Consider the following 22575-nt stretch of genomic DNA (forward strand, 5'->3'; position numbering starts at 1 on the left):
CAGCAGAAGAGGGTGCCGGCACTGCAGAGGCCACTTGGATGTGCCTCTGCCGGCTAACCATCACCCCCGCATGCCCTGTCGCCAATCCCTTATGCCTTATGTACGCCCACAAAACAAAACAGCAGAAATGTAGCACTTCAAAGACTAACAAAATGATTTATCCAGTGATTCAGTTGAAATGGGTCTGTCCTACGAAAGCTCATCACTGAATAAATCATTTTGTTAGTCTTTGAAGTGCTACATTAATGCTGCTTTGTTTTCTTTAACTCAAGTTAACCTATTGTAAAAGGGCCATGGGGGGCAGAAAAATGAGATTCATAAACATAGATTGCTTGATTCCTAGTTAAGATTTTAATGTCATCAACACAGTTTAGATTGGTTTCTCATTTCTACTCAGACTCTATCTCTGATTCAATTTTGCCAATTTAATAAATAATAAATAATAATAATAAGACATTTTGAGTTTTCATATTCCTCTTTTTTAACCTTTACACTGCAATTGGATCATATTTTCAATAGTTCTTCTAGCAATCATGAGGGCTAGACATTTACTTAAAAAACAGAAATGAAAGGTGAGATTCTCACAAAATAACAAAACAATAAGATCTGAGGCTTTAGAAAAACACAAAATATCATAATCCTTATAATAAAATCATGAAATTTGGCAATACTGTAGATTAACTGCAACATTTGTATTCATAGGACCATTTGCTTCATTCTGTAAATTAAGCCTTTTACTGAGTTTACTGCAAATATACAAAACGATGTACTGAGGAAAGCACTTTCAAAAGTACTAAACTCTAGCCTGACTGCTCTTGTTGAACTCCCAGGTAAAACTTACATTGATTTTACTGGGAGAAGCACTGGACCAATCTTGAATGCCTTTGAAAATCCCACCCCAGATAACCAAAAGCTATTCTAGACAGACCAAAAATTCTTCCTTAAAATAAAATCCTGGACGGCTATACAACTTGTTCATCTCATTTCTCCTTAGCAATCTAATTCGCACACTCTCAAAATACAAAAGACAAAAATACTCTCAAACATTAATCCACTCCTCCAATTTTGTCACTGATGTTATAAACAAAATGATCTTTTGCACATGTATTCACTATATCGTCAAGATTAAGAATTTTTGGCCCTTTCCTGGAAGACACCAATGGAACATAAGCTCAATATTTGGACCTTTGAAAACAACAACATAACTCATTTTCTAACAGAGGAGCCTCTGTGTTTAAACCATGATCCAAACACCTAATATTTGGATCCAAGAATTTTGTTCAGCCTATCATTAAAATTGTGGGTGGTTGCTTAATTTATATCTAGAGTGGAACTTTTCCAGCATGTGGAAGTTGGTTTGACCCCCATCTATGAATTTTTAAGTGTATAAGTAAGATAAAAATATGTTCAAGTTGCCTTGGTTAGGAAAAACACAAAGTTTTAAATGGGTTACACTGAGTATTATGGAAACAAACTGAACAGTAAGCTTGCAAATGTGTAATGAAATAACAGAATAAATGATAGAAGCCACGAAGTCTGGTGAAAGAGCATAAAATTAGCAACCTTGTAAAGCCCTCTTAGGAATACTGCATTTTAACTGAAGCACAACAATAATAAATTGTAAATTTTAAAATATTTATTTCTTGACATTCTGGCTTTGTGAATTAAATGACACAAACTCACCATCCTGACGGTAGCTTTGCAGAGATAAAAAGATTATAACTGTGCATAAAAATGCCTACATTATTGCGATGACACTTCACAGTTACAAGATTCTCTATTTCATCTTGATTTCTGAATAATTCATCACTTTTAAAAAAACATCTTCTAAACTTAGCTGCCAACTTAGACACATACTTATTAAGTTTCCTTGGTTCATGTTGGTTTAAATCAAAATTACCTATCATTAGGAAGAGCGTGTTATAATAATTGTAACCTCAACTAATATACACAGCCACAAATATAATGTTAATAGCATTCCACCCCATGGGACTTGCCTACTCCCCTCTTCAAGGGAAGACCCTCTTCTGTGTCCCACCTCTCTGCACCTAAATCAGACCAGGGGTTTCTCTCTGACTGGAGCTGGGGTATTTCCTACTACTGCTGTTTCTGTTGGTCTTGCAAGAGCTTCAGGAGGATTGACTGTGTCTGTTTTTGTTCTGCCACCAGCAGGCAGAGAATGTTTTCCGTTCCTTTCTTTTTTTCTGGAAGAGGTTCATCAAATACATCCTGCCCCTCCACACATCAGCCTAGAAAAGTGGATATTCCTCAGCTAAAGAAAGCATCTGTACCCTCTGCCCCATAATCCTCCCCTACTGGGACAGGGTTTCATTATGCCACCCATTGTACCAATTTATCATAGGAATGCAGTTGCTCTGTAGTATACCCTAGTAGCTAAACGTGGTTCTGTCAGCATGCCTTGCCTCAGTTCCTTCCATGAGGTGGACCTTCATGGCTGTTTGAAAACCATTCTGTGCTGGAGATGCCACTTAGCCCTTCAGCCAAATCACGAACAAACAAAATCCCTTCCCACATACCAAAAGTCCAAATTTAAAAGTCCATAAGAAGAGGTTCCGCTGCATTAAGAGATTCTATTCATCTTACCCTCTTGGCCTTGTTCCCAGTCCCTTTCTGAACTCTGTTAAGCCGCGTCTACACGTTCTGGCTACTTCGACGTAGCTGCGCCAACATCGAAATAGCACCCATCACGGCTACACGTGGCAGGCACTATTTCAAAGTTGACATCGACGTCAGGCGGCGAGACGTTGAAGTCGCTATCCCCATCAGGAGATGGGAATAGCGCCCTACTTCGACGTTGAACGTCGAAGTAGGGAACGTGTAGCCATTGCACGTCCCGCAACATTAAAACAGCAGGATCCACCATGGCAGCCATCAGCTGAGGGGTTGAGAGACGCTCTCTCCAGCCCCTGAGCTCAATGGTCGCCGTGTGCAGTGGCCCCTTAAAGGTTCCCGCCCCCTCCCTTCCTGTGCAGGAAGCTGAGAGAGCGTGCAGGCAGCAGCCCAGCCACGCGGCCAGCCTGCACGCTCCTCTGCAGCCACAACAGCCCCCCACCGCTGCGATGGCTGCCCCCCAGCCCCCTAAGCACCCCAGGGCACCCCCCAAGGTGAGCCAGGGCTCCCAGCCCAGCAGCCAGGCGGGGAAGCGGCAGTGGGGCCCCTCCTGGACGGAGGCTGAGCTTCAGGACCTGCTGGGGCTCTGGAGTGAGGAGGAGGTGCTCCAGGTAATGGGGAGCAAGAGGCGGAACGCGGATGCGTTCACTTGGCTGGCCAAGGGCCTGGCTGCCTGGGGTCACCCGGCCCGCACTCCTGACCACATCAGGAGTAAGGTGAAGTAACTGCGGCAGGGTTACGCCTGGGCCCGGGATGCGGCTGGCCGATCTGGGGCCGCCCCTGTCACTTGCCCCTTTTACAGGGAGCTCAGGGCCATCCTGGGCCCCCGGCACACCTCCTCCCCTCCGGCCACTCTTGATACCTCGGCCGAGGAGCCCCAGCAGGCCCCAGAGGCGGAGTCCGCCCCAGAGGTAAGCCCCACACCCCAGGGACCCCCCCAGGAGCCCACCCCTGGGGAACCGGAGGAGGAGGAAGAGGAGGAAGAGGAGCAGGGGGAGTCCTCCTCCAGCAACACAGGGCTCCAGATCCCCATCCCGTCCCAGAGCTCCAGCAGGGCATCCGCCCACCGGGTGTCCCCCAACCGTGGGAGCGGACCATCAGGTATGTACCCCCCCGGTGCACACCCCTGGGGTTGAGGGGCGGGGGTAACAGACATGATCAGGGCCCTCCGCATTCCCAGATGACCATGGCCCCAAGGACAACAGTGGCATGTCCCTCAGAAGAGTGCATCAGCTCCTGCCCCGCCAGCACGACAGTGCCATGCCCCATCCCTGGGGATGGGGGAAGTGGAACCTAGGGTCCCCCGGGGGGAGGTGGTGGGACACCCATCAGCAGCAGCAGCAGCAGCATCTCCCAGGGATGGGGATGGGGAACCAGCAGCAGAGGGGTGGGGGGACAAGGGCCATGGCTCGGGGCCCACACTAACGGCTGTCTCCACTCTTCTTCCCCCCCGTGTTCCGCAGCTGCACCATTGGAAGGACCGGAGAGCGCCGGCGAGGTGTCAGTGGTCCCGGAGAGCCCACCGGGGCCATCAGTCCAGGCCAGCCCCTCGGTGGAGCACCGACCGGCCCCAGGGTGGGGACGACAGCGGAGCCAGCACCATCAGAGGACGGCGACGGACCCCCAGCTGCTGGCCATCCTTCATCGGCAGCTGGAGGTCTCCGAGCAGCGCCTGCGGGTGGAGGAGCAGCGCCTCCAACTCCAAGAGCGGGCACTGCCCTGGCGCCAAGAGGCATGGGGGGCCTTTATGCGCATTTTGGAGCACATAGCAGACTACCTGGCCTCCCATGCTGCGCTGGCCACTGCTCTGCCCGCCCTGCCTGCTCCACCCGCTGCTCCACCCGCTGTCGCACCGCCGTCCGCCACCGAGGGCCCTTCTGCCGAGGGGGACCTGGGGCCAGCTGACACCCGCCGGCCTTATCTCCTGGTCCGCCCAGCCCCCAGCCAGCCCCGGCGTGGGCTGCGGCTGAGGCACGGCTCGTGGCCGCCCACCCCCAGCGCTGGACATGAGGGGGTGTGGGGCCCAGGACGTGGCCCCCACCCTTTGTATATATCCCCTTCACCTATCTTTTGTAAATAGTTTGTATTAGACCCCTGTTCTGTTATGTTATGATGATACCTGCCCCCCCATGTAAATAGTTCTCCCCTTCCTTGTCTTCCCCTTTTTTTTCCTTTCATCTTATAATATGTATATATATAATATTTATTTTGGCTGTACATAGTTATATAATAATATAATAAGAGTTCAACATATATATTCTGGTTTCACGAAAAACATGTCTGTTTTTATTTACAAGAATATTGGGGGGGGTGCTCTGTGGTGTGGGCGTAGGGGCAGGGAGTATTGTGGAGGATGGGGGGGGGTAAAGGTCTATCTAACCTGCCCTTAAATATCTCATGATGGAGATTCCACAACCTCCTTAGGCAATTTATTCCAGTGTTTAACTACACTGAGGGCTTGTCTACACTACCACCTTCCATCGAAGGAAGGATGGTAATTAGGGTGTTGGGAGTTTACTAATGAAGTGCTGCCGTGCATAGGCAGCACTTCATTAAGCAAATTCCCCCCCAACGGCAATTTCGAAGTTTTAAACTTCAAAGTACCAGCACGTGTCTAGCTGTGGCGCGCCTGCCGGTACTTCAAAGTTGCCCCGTCACTTTGAAGTACTGGCGGGTGAGCCGCGGCTAGACGTGTGCTGGTACTTCGAAGTTTAAAACTTTGAAGTTGCCGCAGGGGGACATTTGCTTAATGAAGTGCTGCCTATGCACGGCAGCACTTCATTAGTAAACTCTCAACACCCTAATTACTATCCTTCCTTCGAAGGAAGGTGGTAGTGTAGACACAGCCTGACAGTTAGGGATTTTTTCCTAATGTCCAACCCAAACCTCCCTTGCTGCAGTGTAAGCCCACTGCTCCTTGTCCTATCCTGAGAGGCCAAGGGGAACATTTTTTCTCCATTCTCCTTGTGACTCTCTTTTAGGTACTTGAAAACCACTATCATGTCCCATCTAAGCATTTCTTCTCTTTTCTAAACTAAGCAAGCCCAGTTCTGTCAGTCTTCCCTCATAATTCATGGTGTCTAGAACCTGAATCATTCTTGATGCTCTTCTCTGGACCTGCTCCAATTTCTCCACATCTTTCTTGAAATGTGAGGCCCAGAACTGGACATAGTACTCCAGTTGAGGCCTAATCAGTGCTGAGTAGAGCAGAAGTATGACTTCTCGTGTCTTGCTGTCAACACTCTTGTTAATGCATCTCAGAATCATGTTTGCTTTTTTTACAACAGCATTGCATGGTTGACACATTTTGCTTGTAGTCCACTATGACTCCTAAGTCCCTTTCTTTAGTAATCCTTCCTAGATAGTTGCTTCCCATTCTGCCTTACTGAAGTCTAGGTATACCAAATCCACTGCTTCTTCCTTATTGACAAGGCTTGTGATCCTGTCAAAGAAAGCTATTAGATTGGTCTGGCATGATTTGTTCTTTACATATCCATGCTGGCTATTAACTATCAGTTTATTTTCTTCCAGATGTTTGCAGATTAATTCCTTAATTACTTGCTTCATTATCTTTCCCTGTACAGAAGTGAAACTGAGTAGTCTGCAGTTTCCTGGGTTGCTCTTTTCCCCCTTTTTAAAGCTGGGCACTATATTTCCCTTTTCCAGTCTTCTAGACTCTCTCCTGACCTACAGGACTTTTCAAATATGACAGCTAAAGTTTCCAATACCTTCTCTATCAGCTCCTTGAGTATTCTAGGATGCATTTAATCAGGCCCATGGTTTTGCCCACGTCTGAAGTGGAGCAGAAGGACAAGACTCTTCTAGGTTTAGATTCAACTAGGAATCAAAATTGTAAGAGCTTCTACAGATCTGGGAAAATAAATCCAATACCTTCCCTCTTCAACTTAGAAGTTGATGCATTAGATTGGAAGTTCCTTTCTTTTCCTATCTTTAGCTGGATTGTGTTGAATTAAACTTAAAAAAAATCAAAACAGAGCAGAAATCCACATCAGAATAATGGAAAACTTTCCTATAGGTCATCATCTCTTTTGCTAAATCATTATTTAACTGGTAAACTCTCTCCCCCTCAGAATGGATATTTATTACTTAAAGAAACAGGAGACCTCTGCTTCTTACTTCTTTCTGCCAAAGGCAGAGAACGCATCAGCCTCTCAGTGAAATGTTAAACGTCAGCACATAGTTCTGCAGGGGCTGTGTTATTTTTTACCTAAAGCTGTACCTCAAGAGCCTGCCATATCAACTCTTAAATGCTTATAAATATGTACATATTTAAGTATACCCCCAAGTGTGCATGTTAATCGTGCACCATGCTGACCTTTTTTCATGAAAGCTATAATCCCACTCCTAGGGCTGGAGGTTTGTGAGTCTATCAATAGAGAATTGGATGGCCAACCAATTAAAATTCTGAATAGTGAAATCTAAAGGTCAAAGCAGAAGATCAGTCTGCCATAATTCCTTCAATATAAGGCATTCAAATTAAAGGTGACATTTTCCTGTTGAAATTTTACAATCACTTCAGGCCAAGCATATCCCTGATGCAGCACACTTTGAAATCAAACATTGTTTGGCATGGGTAAATTACCTGGGCCCTCATTCAGTATTGTCTTCCAGAAGGTTAATTTAAAACAGGAAAACAAGTACAAGGATGTAAGGAGAGACAGGAGAAGCAACATTTTCTGCAGTAAAAGTGAGTAGGGTAAAAGGGAGGCAGTTTTGGTATCACAGCCTAGATCTGAAAGGTTATGTCTACACTACAGTGATCTGTCAACAGATGTTACTACTGGATGATCTCTTCCGACAAAACTTCTGTCGACAGATTGTGACCAGACGGCAAATTGGATCAAAAAAGTGATCCGCTGTGTTGACAGAGAGTGGCTGGACGGCCCGGATACTCTCTCGACAGAATGGTCAACCAGAAGCACAGCAGGCAGGGCTGCCAGGTGACCCAGAAACCCTGTATGTTGACAGAGGGCCTCCTGGAGGATCCACACAGCTTCCTTGTTGATGGAGTTTGTCGAGAAAGGTGTTCTGCCTCAGGGGGGAGATGCAGAAGGCTGTTGACAAAAGTGCCGAGTTCTGTTGACAGCATGTCGACAAAATGCATTTTTAGTGTGGATGCTCAGCCAGGTTTGTCAACAAAACTGGGGTTTTCTTGAAAAAAACTCTTCAGTGTAGACGTAGCTAAAGTCAGAGAGACATGAATTCTAAACAGTGGCAGCTCTGACACAAACACCCCCTAGCTACATCTACACGTGAACGCTACATCGAAGTAGCTTATTTCGATGTAGAGACATCGAAATAGGCTATTTCGATGAATAACGTCTACACGTCCTCCAGGGCTGGCAACGTCGATTTTCAACATCGACGTTGCGCAGCACCACATCGAAATAGGCGCCGCGAGGGAACGTCTACACGCCAAAGTAGCACACATCGAAATAAGGGTGCCAGGAACAGCTGCAGACAGGGTCACAGGGTGGACTAGCGCTTCCGGGGCAACAGCTAGCCGCTCCCTTAAAGGGCCCCTCCCAGACACACTCAGCCTGCACAGCACGCGGTCTGCAGAGCCATAGGTACGCACACCTCGAGCGACGCAGTCATGGACCCCCAGCAGCAGAAGCGGCCAGAGGTCCACCCAGCTGCCCCTGTAGGAGCAGTGCTCGCCCCGCTCGATGCCATGCAGGAGGCAGCTGAGCACCTCCTTGCCACAGAGGAGGAGCTGCCCGCAGGGGAGGAGGACTCAACCCCCAACCCTGCAGCACCCCGCCCCCTCCCCCCCCTCCCGCCGCACACGCCGCCGGCTGTGGAGCTACCCCACCAGCACCGACTGGTGGGAGCGGCTGGTGCTCGGAGAGTGGGACGACAACCGCTGGCTCCAGAACTTTTGGATGAGCCAGCAGACATTTCTGGAGCTATGCCAGTGGCTCACCCCCGCACTCAGGCACCAGGACACCGCCATGCAGTGTGCCCTAAGCGTGGAGAAATGGGTCGGCATCTCTGTCTGGAAGCTGGCCGCTCCAGACGGCTACCGATCCGTGGGCCAGCAGTTTGGTGTCAGCAAGGCCACCGTCGGGGCTGTCCTCATGGAGGTAAGAGGACCCACAGGAGGAGGGGGGAGGGGAGGCAGCACTGGCAGGGGAGGGGAGGGGAGGGGGGCCCTGACAGGGGAGGGCCACACACACCCTGCACACCCCTCATTGGTGCTCTTCCATGTGCTTCCCCTGCAGGTCGTCTGTGCCATCAACGCCCCGCTCCTCCACAGGCTCGTGAGGCTGGGGGACCCGGATGCCGCCATCACGGGCTTTGCCACCCTGGGCTTCCCCAATTGCTTCGGGGCTCTGGATGGGACCCACATCCCCATCCGCGCCCCGGAACACAGTGGAGGACGCTACATAAACAGGAAGGGCTACCACTCAGTGGTCCTCCAGGCCTTGCTGGACAGCTGGGGCCGTTTCCTGGACATTTATGTGGGCTGGCCTGGCAGCACCCACGATGCCCGGGTATTCCGGAACTCGGGCCTGTGCCGCTGGCTGGAGGCGGGGACCTACATCCCCCAGCGGGAGATCCCTGTGGGGGACACCGCCATGCCCCTCTGCATCATCGCAGATGCGGCATACCCCCTCCAGCCCTGGCTCATGCACCCTTACACGGGCCATCTGTCAGCAAGCCAGGAGCGCTTCAACCAGCGCCTGAACCACGCGCGCCAGGTGGTGGAGCGCACATTTGTCCGCCTCAAAGGGCGCTGGAGGTGTCTCCTCACCCGCCTTGATGCGGGCCCCACCAACATCCCCCAGATTGTGGGTGCGTGCAGTGCCCTACACAACCTGGTGGAGAGCAAGGGGGAGGCCTTCTTTCAGGGCTGGGCTGTGGAGGCCGGCAGGGCTGATATGCAGCCACCCACTGCCCCCAGTCGCCAGGTGGACCCCGAAGGGAGCCGGGTCCGAGAGGCCCTGTGGGCCCACTTCGATGAGGCCACGGGGTGAATGCTGGCAGGCCCCCCACTGCACCCCCTCCATCCTCCACAACACTCCCTGCCCCTACGCCCACACCACAGAGCACCCAAGAGCACACCCCCGCACAACTTTTCTTGTAAAAATAAAAGCAGACAGTTGTTTGTCAACTCAAACATTTTCTTTACTACAACTCTTATACTATTATTATTATTATTATTATAAATATTCTGAACCAGACAAACTATGTACAGGGGAAATCAAACTGATAAATATATATACATTATAAAAATCGGGATAACATGAAAGGGGAAGACAAGGAAGGGGAGAACTATTTACATGGGGGGTGAGGATCAGCAAAGTAATGGGTCACAAATACAAACTATTTACAAGAAAAGAAGAATAAACTGGGGGGCAATTTATACAAAGGGGGAGGGGGGGCCATGTCCTGGGCCCCACGCCCCTACAGTCCAGCGCTGGGGTTGGGCGGCCGGGATCCCCGCCTCGGCCGCAGCCCTGGCCGGGGCTGGCTGGGGGCCGGGCAGACCGGGAGATACGGCCGGCGAGTGTCAGCTGGCCCCAGGTCCCCCTCGGCGGAATGGCCCTCGGTCGCGGGTGGCAGAGCGACGGAGGACGGCGCAGCAGCTGGAGCAGTGGGTGGAGCAGCGGGTGGAGCAGGCAGGGCGGGCGCTGAGGCGGCCGGCGCGGCCTGGGGAGCCAGGGAGTCCGTGATGCGGTTGAGGGTCCGCATGTAGGCCCCCCATGCCTCCTGGCGCCAGGCCAGCGCCCGCTCCTGGAGGTGGAGGCGGCGTTCCTCCACCCGCAGCTGCTGCTCGGCGACCTTCAGCTGCCGACGGTGCAGTGCCAGCAGCTGGGGGTCCATCGCCGTCGGCTGGTGGTGCTGCGTCCACCGTCTTCCCCGCCGTGGGGGCCAGTCGTTGCTCTGCCAAGGGGCTGGCCTGGAGTGATGGCCCCGGAGGGCTTTCCGGGACCACTGACGCCTCGCCGGCGCTCTCCAGTCCTTCCGATGGTGCAGCTGTGGAACACAGGAGGGGGGGAAGAAGAGTGGAGACAGCTGTTAGTGTGGGCCCCGAGACGTGGCCCTTGTCCCCCCACCCCTCTGCTGCAGGTTCCCCATCCCCGTCCCCGGGAGATGCTGCTGTGATGGGGTTCAGGGGTCCCCCTGCACTGCACCCCGTCCGCTGGCAGGAGTGACTCTCACTCACTCAGCAGGTACGACAGGAGGTTTATTAGGCAACAGCTGCCCAGTTTCTCACAGAAGCGACAGTACAGCAGTCAGAGACAGTCCTTCCAACCCATCCTGGGGAGAAGACCCCGAGGGGTGCCCCTCTGGGGTGTAGCTTTCCCCCTCCTCAGGCTGGCTGCCTTCCAGCTCTCCCTTCCCCTAGCCTCTAACTGCCACCCCCGATTCAAACCCAGCTCGGCTCCTCCCTCCTCTTTGTTCAGGGCAGAGGTGTAACCTGCCAGTTGTAGCCCCAGGATCATCCTTAGCCACTGGAAGCTATTCAGCTTATTTCTCATATCTAGCCTGAGTCTCGCATTTGCACTCCCCCCACTCCATCACATGCTGCTGCTGCTGCTGCTGCTGCTGCTGGGTGTCCCACCACCTCCCCCCGGGGGACCCTAGAGGTTCTGCTCCCCCCAGCCCCGGGGATTGGGCACGGCACTGTCATGCTGCGGGGGGCAGGGGCTGATGCATTCCTGTGAGGGACATGCCACTGCTGTCCCTGGGGCCATGGTCATCTGGGCATGTGGAGGGCCCTGGCCATATCTATTACCCCCGCCCCTCAAACCCGGGGGTGTACACCGGGGGGGTACATACCTGATGGTCCACTTCCATGGTCGGGGGACACCCGGGGGGCAGACGCCCGGCTGGAGCTCCTGGATGGGAGGATGATGTGCAGGCCGGCGTCACAGGAGGAGGAGTCCCTCTCCTCCTCCAGTGCCCCGGGGGTGGGCTCCTGGGGGGCCCCTGGGGTGTGGGGCTTGCCTCCGGGGTGGACTCCGTCTCCGGGGCCTGCTGGGGCTCCTCGGCCAAGGTATCAAGAGTGGCTGGGGGGAGGAGGTGTGCCGGGGGCCCAGGATGGCCCTGAGCTCCGTGTAAAAGGGGCAAGTGACGGGGGCGGCCCCAGATCGGCCGGCCTCATCCCGGGCCCAGGCGTAACTCTGTTGCAGCTCCTTCACTTTGCTGCGTACATGATCCGGAGTGCGGGCAGGGTGACCCCAGGCGGCCAGGCCCTCGGCCAGCCGAGCAAACACATCCGCGTTCCACCTCTTGCTCCCCATTACCTGGAGCACCTCCTCCTTGCTCCAGAGCCCCAGCAGGTCCTGAAGCTCGGCCTCCGTCCAGGAGGGGCCCCGCTGTCACTTCCCCGCCTGGCTGCTGGGCTGTGAGCCCTGGCTCCCCTTGGGGGGGGTGCCCTGGGGGTGCTGGGGGGGCTGCCAGGCGGCCATCGCGTTGGGTGGGGGTGTGGGTGGCTGTGTAGGAGCGTGCAGCCTAGCCGCATGTTACTGCTGCTGCCTGCACGCTCTCTCAGCTTCCTGCACAGGAAGGGAGGGGGCGGGGAGCTTTAAGGGGCCACTCCACGCGGCCACCATTGAGCTCAGGGGCTGGAGAGAGCGTCTCTCAACCCCTCAGATGATGGCCGCCATGGAGGACCCCGAAATTTCGATGTTGCGGGACACGCAATGACTACACATTCCCTACTTCGATGTTGAACGTTGAAGTAGGGCACTACTCCCATCCCCTCACGGGGTTAGCAGCTTCGACATCTTGCCGCCTAACGTCGATGTTAACTTCGAAATAGCGCCCAACACGAGTAGCCGTGATGGGCGCTATTTCGAAGTTGGTGCCACTGCTTCGAAGTAGTGTGCAAGTGTAGACATGGCTCTTGAGGCCTTGAACAAATCACTTAATCTGCTTGCTCCCACTTTATTTATATTTCATTATATTTACCTATTTCACAAGAGCATAGTAAAGATTAAAACAAATGTCTGAAAAGAGCTTTGAAGAGGAAATGTGCTTTGTGCGTTAGTGGAAATATTAATAGGTTGCCCAGTGACACGAGCTAAAGAGGACTTTTGATTACAGAGCCCATGTAACCAGCCCTGTTTTCAAACTTCTTTCCAAGTCCTGCATTTTTAAAATGCGTGTAAGTATGGGTCTGTGCTTAAGTTCTGTCTTCCTAAGGCATGTGAACCTTAAAAATAAATACTGTCTCTCCAAAAGGCAAAATAATACCCCCGGTAACCAAATAGTGGCACAAATGTCAGGCCTGCCCTCCAGAGACAACAGAATAAGACCCTTTCCACATATCTGCATGGTGAGGGCGAAACAGATCACTTCACAGAATGACCTCAAAACAACAAGCAATTTCTATTTTACATTGCTAATGAAAAAATGTACACAGCAAGGAAAATTCCGTGGTTGCGTGCAATTACTGGTTTTTTTAAATAAAATTAGTCACTGTGTTACAAATCTTGCATTAAGCTGTGATATTTATCATCCTTTTCACTTCCCTTCATTTAGATCCAGATTCTGAAACTCAATTGCATGGAAATCGGCAGCAATTTCTCTGACGTAACCCTGTTCCTTGTTTTCTTAGCATTCAGCATAATTGTTATCTTACTTGACATGGGATGGAAGGACGCCTTTACTGATAGATTTAGATTAACAACAACATACAGTCTAGCAAGGAGCTTTACATTTGTGAACTGCTGCAGCTAGGGCCTCGGGCACTCATCAAGTCATATTTCACAACTGTTTTGAACTCAAGAGCAAATTTCTCCATGTATACATACTCATAACATAAACACAGTACACGGAAAAAGAAAACTGAGAGACAAAAGCAACAGCTGCTACTAACACTCCAAACCTGGAAAAGTCATCCGCTGTAAGTCAATACTTCGCTACTTTTTTTTTTTAATGAGAAGTCCATTACCACATTAAATTTCCTCCCAGACAGAATGCTTCTAACCCAGACATCTTCACCTTTCTAATCCATTATCGATTTAAGAACTCATATAGGCACAGCTGGCTGTGACTAGCAGCAGGAGGCTCAATTAGCAATAAATGATCGGGCTGAGTGAGATTAAGAGCAATTAAAGAAAGATTTCTGAAACTCCTGCTACGTGTGCCTTTTATGATTTCAGGGTGACTTCCCCTCCATATTTGATGATTAAAAGCAATGTTGAGGTAGAACAGAACTCAAATGAACAATTGATCACATCAGTCATTCAACTTAACAATAAAAGATTGCTTGAATCTATTAATGCTAGTAATATTACAAGAATTTCTTACCCTAAAATAGTATTACAGGATGCAAAGCACTCAGTAAATTGTTTTCTGTGGATAGAATTCTTTGTACAGCCATTTTAACTTCAATGTTAGACCTTTTTCTATGGATTGGCGTTTTCAACAGCCTGGCACAGTGTTTTTATGATTAACAGTTACTGTAGGGTGTAAGTTAAACCTGTAGCGGCATCCAGCAGTAACTTACTATTTTAAATTTCTTATGTGACCATCTCAGGGTTGCTACTTCAGGAGCTACTACTCTATACCTTAAATATCCACAGCTCAGCAGAGATTCAAACCTCTCTAATGAGTCAGCCCATTCTTAGTGAGAACTGGATATATTCTTTTTTGTATTACCTGGTTTGCTCTTAAATAAAAATAGGACCGCCAGGCACACACATGGCACTGCATGCTTCTGACATTATTTTTACCTAAATAGCATCAGAATGCAATTTTCACAAATAGTTTAAACTGTATTTTCCAAATATTTTTATGATTTAGCTACAAATACTGTATATTGTACTTACATAGAAGGATATGTATTTTAACTACCTTGCATCAGCATAATTTTGTATTAATTTACCTTATGAACTAGTGAACCTGCAGCAAAGTGATAGATTACATTAATATAATTTCGTATTATATTGCATGTGCACAATGAAGCTCATATCAGAATGGTTTACTGAGTTTTTGTTAAATTCCACAAACAGCAGTCAGAAAGCCACACACTTGGTTGGGTATGTATTTACATGCAGTCACACACACAAAACAAATAATGCCACTTTCAAATAAGCACTACAATTGCTAGGTTTGTGTGCGCAAATACCAGGTTTTCTAGGTTGCACCTGTTGTGCCCTTAATAAAAGGAAGTAGCTCAGTTTCCATTAGCCCCATATAGTACCAAATGTAAGCATTACATTGATTTTTTCAAAAAGCTTGGAACATTATATACGTGTGCACAGTTTGTGCATAAAAAAGCTGATTAATATGTTTAGTATATTGTGGAGGGCACTTGAAAGGACCTACTATAATTATAATTTAAGAGGATCATAGAGAAGCACTGATTACATATAGTGCCATGCTGATTCAGGTGAGAGAACATGCTCCTCACTATAGTAAACTATGTTACCGACTGGGAGCTCCAAAGAGGACCTATGAATCAGGACCAGCATGAGCTAACTGGATTTATGAACAAAAGACAAATTTCATGGAAAATAATTATTTTGGTCAAACTCCTCAATATAGTTATTGAAAAATTGGAAGAACAACAAAAGTATTTTAATCAACAATTTTTCAGGGTATTTTTAACTGAAAAATTTGCCCTTCAATTTTCTTCTGAAAAGAGATTTTCTTTTTTTAGGTTTGAGATTTTGACAAAAAAAGAGAGAGATTTTGAAAACAATTATTTCAGAAAGCTTCTCACAAAAGTGACTGCTATTTTTCAACCAACTTCAGCAGGACATCTGTCAGGCCTGTTATTATTTACATTACAATGGTATCAAAAGGACTCAATCAAGGACAGGTGCTAGGTGCTGTACATAGACATAATAATAGACAGCTCCTAACAGAAAACATGCAGCAAGAATAGACAAGACAAACATAAAGAGGGAGGGGAAACCCAGGATCAGATAAGGAAAATGATATGTCTGTAGTCACCTAACAGGCCCTTGGCAAAACCAAGAACAGAACCCTGGTGTCCTGAGTCCCAGTCGATTATCCCTCTACAATGAATGAGATCCTTGTTGGTCCGGCTCTCCCCTCCATTACATACGCTATTAGGCAAATGGTAGTAAAAGCAAAGGAAAAAAAACAGACTTGCTTCCTGTTACACACACCCCACAAAAGATGCAACAGTGTAGTGAAATAAGGCAGTCCAGAGACTCCTGAAGTGAGTCTATCTCCACACTGGGCACAATGACAAGGTTATTACTGCTACTGGAGGTGGGGGGGATGAGTCTGTATGTAATTGGCCACTCTCTGAGCCATTACCCAGTGCACAGTGTCAGTACTGCTTTTGGTTATTCTTCTACTGGACCCACCTCAGAGGACTGTATAGATTCAGCTTGTGCAACAAAGATCTGATCTTGCACAACTGAAATCAAAGGAAAATTATAGACTCCAATGAGAGCAGGGTGGAGCTTTCACTCAGTGGCAGAATTTGGGACTAGAACCTTTGGAACCCTGGATTACACTTAAAGCAATAGTTTCTGATTTTGAGGAGCTTCCTGGTCCTGACTGCACCCCAGGCACATTTCTATGGAAACTTGCAAATCTGAGTCTGTCTGCAATACCCTAATAATATGCCAGCCCTTACATCCCATCCCTCCAGTGCTTTTTGGGCATGAAGAGGGTGCAGAAAGGAGGACCCATTATAAATGATTCTGACCACAGTACATTAGAGGAAGCTAAAACAAAAACCATAAATATCTGAAACAGGAAACTCAGCATGGACAAAATCCTCACTGAATATTTAGGTTGTGCTGGTCTGTGCTGGCATTAGAAAAGATGTTAATTTGTCATGCTAGTTAATACTATGTATGTTTTATAATCCCAGAACTCCATGTAGTTTCTACATTTCCATTGCACAATGGGATAAATGCATCCCAGGTCTAATTGTGTCACAGATACTACTACTGGATTACAAATATTAGTAAAATATTACAAATATTACTGTCGGACTTTTTTGCAAAAAATCTGCAAAGAAGTACACTTCTAATACAGTTGCTTTCCATGCTAAAAGAAAAAAAAATCTTTATTTTTCCATAGCTCCTGCATCATTTGCATAAGGTGACAAAGTGTTTCCATAGAAACAACTGGGATATGTAATTTCCAAATAATGACTTCCCCACACAGCACTGAACAATCATTTTCGTATAAGAACACAAAGTCTCCAAACACAGTTCACTTTCCTGTATTACAGAGAAAATTATGTAATATATATTTTTTTAAAATTAGAATAGGTAACTAAAAGATGCCGAGCATTTGACTGTACAGTCAGCATCTATATAAATAGAGGGTAAAACATAGTAGCAACCAAGTAAAACAAGTTACAGAAAGGTAATTACACTGAATTCAATGGAAATATTCCTCAGACCAGTATTAGTGAGATTGGAATGGAGTTTTAGATCATAGATTCTTACTTGAAAAAAAAAATTTCTACTATGAGTAACAGACATTGGTCACATCTCAGGGTCCTGACTCAACCATTAGTCAGGCAATTTCCACTGAAATTAATGGCAACATTCAACATGCTTAAGGGCTTTGTTGAATTGGGGTCTGTGCAATGGCTGCAGCTGAGCTCATTCGAGGGAGTTTTTGTGAACAATTCTGTTCCATTCAGCCACAATATTTAGCGGCAGGTCCCAATTCTTTTCCCAACATTCCCGGTGTTCCACCCTAGCATTTTGATTGGGTAGATTATACTGAAGACAGCCACTGCAGTGTTTGGATTTAGAGTTAGTTCTGACCTTCCCCAGAGTTTCAAAACAAAAAAGCAGTCAAGTAGCACTTTAAGACTAACAAACTAATTTATAATTTATTAGGTGAGCTTTCGTGGGACAGACCCACTTCTTCAGACCATAGCCATACCAGAACAGACACAATATTTAAGGCACACTGATTGGCAGAGCCTCAGTAAGGGGAGGGACTTTGAGGCAGTTCAGGGCTTTATAAAGCAGTGTCCAGGCAGGTGAGCTTGTGAACAGGGAGTTAGAGAGGAAGTTCTCCAGGCAGGTAAAGGAGAATGCAAAACAGGAGTCTTAAGTAAGAGGCTGTCTGAGTGAGTGTTGTGTTTGGGGCTTCTGGCTGTGGCTATGGCGTTTTTCTGCTCGGTGGTGTGTGTTTGTTAGTTGTTCTTTTTTTTCCTGCCCCCCCGCCACCAAGAAGGGTGTACTGGGACTGGCAGTTGGAATCTGTTGGCTTCTAAATAAGCTTGTTATCTAGAAGCCTCTGCTGATTGGCTGAGCCTCAGTAAGGGGAGGGACTTTGAGGCAGTTCAGGGCTTCAGCCCTAGCAAACAGGGGACTGCAAACAGGGAGTTGAGAGGGAGTTTGGAATGGGCCAGGGACCCTTGCCTTTCTTTTAAATCCCTGTTCTAGGATGGCAGGCGTGGATTGTGACAGGTCAGTTGTTGTTACCTGCTCGGGATGCACCATGTTTGTCTGCCTCCCCGAGGAAAGAAGGGATTTTGTCTGCACTAAGTGCAAGCTGGTCTCCATCTCAGAAGAAAAAATTAGAGGACTGGAGGCTCAAGTGTTGACCCTATGCTCAATCAGGCAGGATGAAGATTTCCTTGACAGAAGGGAGCATTTAATCTTGCAAGCATGGCAGGCGGAAGATCCGGGGAGGGTGATAAGGGATGAAGCGGAGAACTGGCAGCATGTAACTTCTAGAAGAAAAAGAAAGCCAGTACATGAGTCCCCCATTGATATAGAGATAAGTAATTGCTTTCAGGCACTCTCCACTGGTTCTCTGGTGGTGAATGCTTTGGAAGGCACCTCACAGGAAGAAAATTGCAAGAGAACTGCTTCTACTGCAGGACAGAGGACGTGTAGTCCTAGGGGTGGGGGTTCAATGACCACCACCCCTAGAAGAAAAAGACGGGTGGTGGTGGTAGGGGATCCCTCCTAAAAGGGACTGAACCATCCATCTGCTGACCGGACCTGCAATCTCATGAGGTGTGCTGTTTACCGGGAGCTCGAATTCAGGATGTGATTGAGAGCCTTACAAAACTGCTCAAGCCTTCAGAGCACTACCCCTTCCTACTTCTGCATGTGGGAACTAATGATACGGCCAAGAATGACCTTGAGCGGGTTACTGCGGATTACATGGTGCTGGGAAGGAGGGTCAAATAATTTGGAGCACAAGTGGTGGTCTCGTCCATCCTTCCTGTCAAAGGGAAAGGGCTAGGTAGGGACCATCGGATTGAGGAAGTAAATGCATGGTTATGCAGGTGGTGTCAGAGAGAGGGCTTTGGATTCTTTGATCATGGGATGCTGTTCCGGGCACAAGGATTATTGGGAAGAGATGGGGTCCACCTAACCAAGAGAGGAAGGAGCATTTTCTCAAGTAGGCTTGCAAACTTAGTGAGGAGAGCTTTAAACTAAGTTCACTGGGGGACAGTGACCTAAACCTTGTGGGTATAAAGGAACTTGGAGGCCGGGAAGAAATGCAAAGAGGAATGTACAACAAAAGTGGACCCTTGGTTCAGGTAGTGAGGGCGGGGAGATCGACCGCTTATCTAAGGTGTTTGTACACCAATGCCAGGAGCCTGGGTAACAAGCAGGAGGAATTAGAAGCCCTGGCTCAATCCAAGAACTATGACTTGATTGGAATAACAGAGGCTTGGTGGGACGACTCGCATGACTGGCATGCTGCCATGAAAGGGTATAAACTGTTGAGGAAGAACAGGAAAGGGAGAAAAGGAGGAGGGGTTGCACTGTATGTAAGAGAGCACTATGATTGCTTGGAACTCCAGTACATAGAGGGAGAAAAGCCTGTTGAGAATCTACGGGTCAAGCTTAGTGGTGTAGGCAGTACTCGAGATGTAGTGGTTGGTGTCTGCTACAGGCCACCAAATCAGGATGATGAGGTAGATGAGGCTTTTTTTGGACAACTGAGAGAAGTTTCCGGATTGCAGGCTCTCGTTATCATGGGGGACTTCAATTACCCTGACAGCTGTTGGGAGACCAATATGCTGGTACACAAGCAGTCCAGGAAATTTCTGGAGAATGTTGGTGATCGCTTTTTGATACAAGTGCTGAAGGACCCGACCAGAGGTCGTGCGCGGCTCGACCTGCTGCTTACAAACAGGGAGGAACTAATAGGGTAGGTAGAGGTGGGGGACAACCTGGGAAGCAGTGATCATGAGATGGTAGACTTCAGGATTCTGACCAAAGGAAGGAAAGAGAGCAGCAAATTACACACCTTGGACTTCAGAAAAGCAGACTTTGACTCCTTCAGGAACCTGATGGGCAGAATCATCTGGGAGGCTACCATGAAGGGACAAGGAGTACATGAAAACTGGCAGTATTTTAAGGAAGCCCTATTGAAGGCGCAGAAAGGAACTGTCCCGATGCGCAGCAAGAGAAGTCAATATGGTAGGAGATTAGACTGGCTTAATGGGGAAATCCTTGGAAAACTTAGGCACAAAAAGGGAGCTTACAAAAAGTGGAAACTGGGACAGATGTCTAGAGAGGGATATAAACGTATAGCTCAAGAATATAGGGTAGCTATCAGGAAGGCGAAAGCGCAACTGGAATTGTGACTCACAAGGAATGTGAAGGATAACAATAAAAGTTTCTACAGGCATGTTAACAAGAAGAAGGTGATCAGAGAGGGCGTGGGGCCCCTACTGGATGAGGGAGGTAACCCAGTGACAGATGATGTAGGGAAAGCTGAAGTATTTAATGCTTTCTTTGCCTCTGTCTTCATGGACAAAGACAGCTCTCGTACTAATGTGATAAGTGATGCACTGTGGGATGAAGGTGGACAGCCTTTGGTGGAGAAAGAACAGGTTAGGAGCTATCTAAAAAGGCTAAATGTACACAAATCGATGGGCCTGGACCTAATTCATCCTAGGGTTCTGAGGGAGTTGGCGTATGCTGTTGACGAGACCTTGGCTGTTATCTTTGAAAAGTCATGGAGATCGGGAGAGATCCCAGATGATTGGAAAAAGGCAAATGTAGTGCCCATCTTTAAAAAAGGGAAGAAGGATGATCCAGAGAACTATAGGCCGGTCAGTCTTACATCAGTCCCTGGAAAAATCATGGAGGGGCTCCTCAAGGAACTCATTTTGAGGCACTTGGAGGAGGGGAGAGTGATCAGGAATAGTCAGCATGGATTCATGAAGGGCAAGTCATGCCTGACCAATCTGATTAGTTTCTATGATGAGATAACTGGCTCTGTGGATAGGGAAAAATCAATGGATGTGATTTATCTGGACTTTAGCAAAGCTTTTGATACAGTCTCCCACAATATTCATGTCGGCAAGTTAAAGGAATGTGGATTGGATAAATGGACAGTAAGATGGATAGAAAGCTGGCTAGAAGGTCGGGCCCAGAGGGTAGTGATCAACGGCTCAATGTCAGGATGGCAGTTGGTTTCTAGTGGAGTGTCCCAAGGTTCGGTTCTGGGTCCTGTTCTGTTCAACATATTTATCAATGACCTGGATGAGGGATTGGATTGCACCCTCAGCAAGTTTGCGGATGACACTAAGCTAGTGGGAGAGGTAGATACGCTGGAGGGTGGGGACAGGGTCCAGACTGACTTAGACAAATTGGAAGACTGGGCTGCAAGAAATCTGATGAGGTTCAATAAGGGCAAGTGCAGAGTCCTGCACTTGGGCCGAAAGAATCCCAAGCATGATTACAGGTTCGGGTCCGACTCGCTCGGTAGTAGCTTTGCAGAAAAGGATCTGGGAGTTGTAGTGGACAAGAAGCTGGACATGAGTCAACAGTGTGCTGTTGTAGCCAAGAAAGCTAATGACATATTAGGTTGCATCAAGTGGAGCGTTGCCATTAGATCCAGAGAAGTGATTATTACTCTTTATACAGCTTTGGTGAGGCCGCATCTGGAGTATTGTGTCCAGTTCTGGGCCCCCATTTATAGGAAGGTTGTGGATACACTGGAGAGGGTCCAGCGGAGGGCAACCAAAATAATTAGGGGGCTGGAGCATATGACTTATGAAGAAAGGTTGAGGGAATTGGGACTGTTTAGTCTGCAGAAGAGAAGACTGAGGAGGGACTTGATAACAGCCTTCAACTTACTGAAGGGAGGCTGCAAAGAGGCTGGAGAGAGGCTGTTCACAGCGGTCACAGATGGCAGAACATGGAACAATGGTCTCAAGTTGTGTTTGGAAAGGTCCAGGTTGAACATTAGGAAAGAATTTTCACTAGGAGGGTGATGAAACATTGGAATGGCCACCCAGGAAAGTAGTGGAGTCTCCATCCCTGGAGGTGTTTAAGTCTCACCTCGACAAAGCCCTGGCAGGGCTGATCTGATGGGTTTGGTCCTGCTTAGAGCAGGGGGCTGGACTCGATGGCTTTTTTAGGTCTCTTCCATCTCTATTGTTCTATTGGCACACAGAACCAAAAATAGTAATCAAGGTGGACAAATCAGAAAAAAATTATCAAGGTGAGCTTCTCAGAGAGTAGAGGCGCGGCGGGATGGAGTCAAGAATTAGATCAAGCCAAACATGCAAACGAGCCCCTATAATGACCCAGAAAATTCCCGTCCCTGTTCTTGGTAAAAATATTCATAAACTACAAGATCTTTACCAAATATTCATAAACCTGAATTAACCATCAGGAGAAATACAAAAAAAAAAAAACAAATCGACAAGGCCAGATGAATACCCAGAGACCAGCTACTCCAAGATAGGCCCAAAAAAGCCAAGAACAGAACACCACTGGTTATTACCTACAGCCCCCAACTCAAACCACTGCAACAAATTATTAAAAACCTACGACCTATCCTTAATCAGGATGCCACGCTCCAGAAGGCCCTCGGTGACAGGCCTGTTCTCTCCTACAGACAACCTCCAAACCTTATGAGGATTCTCACCCACAACCAAAGTCTATAACACAGGAACACCAGTCCCGGAACTTTTCTTTGCAACAAAGTCTGCTGCCAGCTTTGTCCACATATCTCTTCTGGAGATAC

The sequence above is a fragment of the Carettochelys insculpta genome, chromosome 6 (genome assembly GCF_033958435.1).
Source record: "Carettochelys insculpta isolate YL-2023 chromosome 6, ASM3395843v1, whole genome shotgun sequence".
NCBI lineage: Eukaryota > Metazoa > Chordata > Testudines > Carettochelyidae > Carettochelys > Carettochelys insculpta.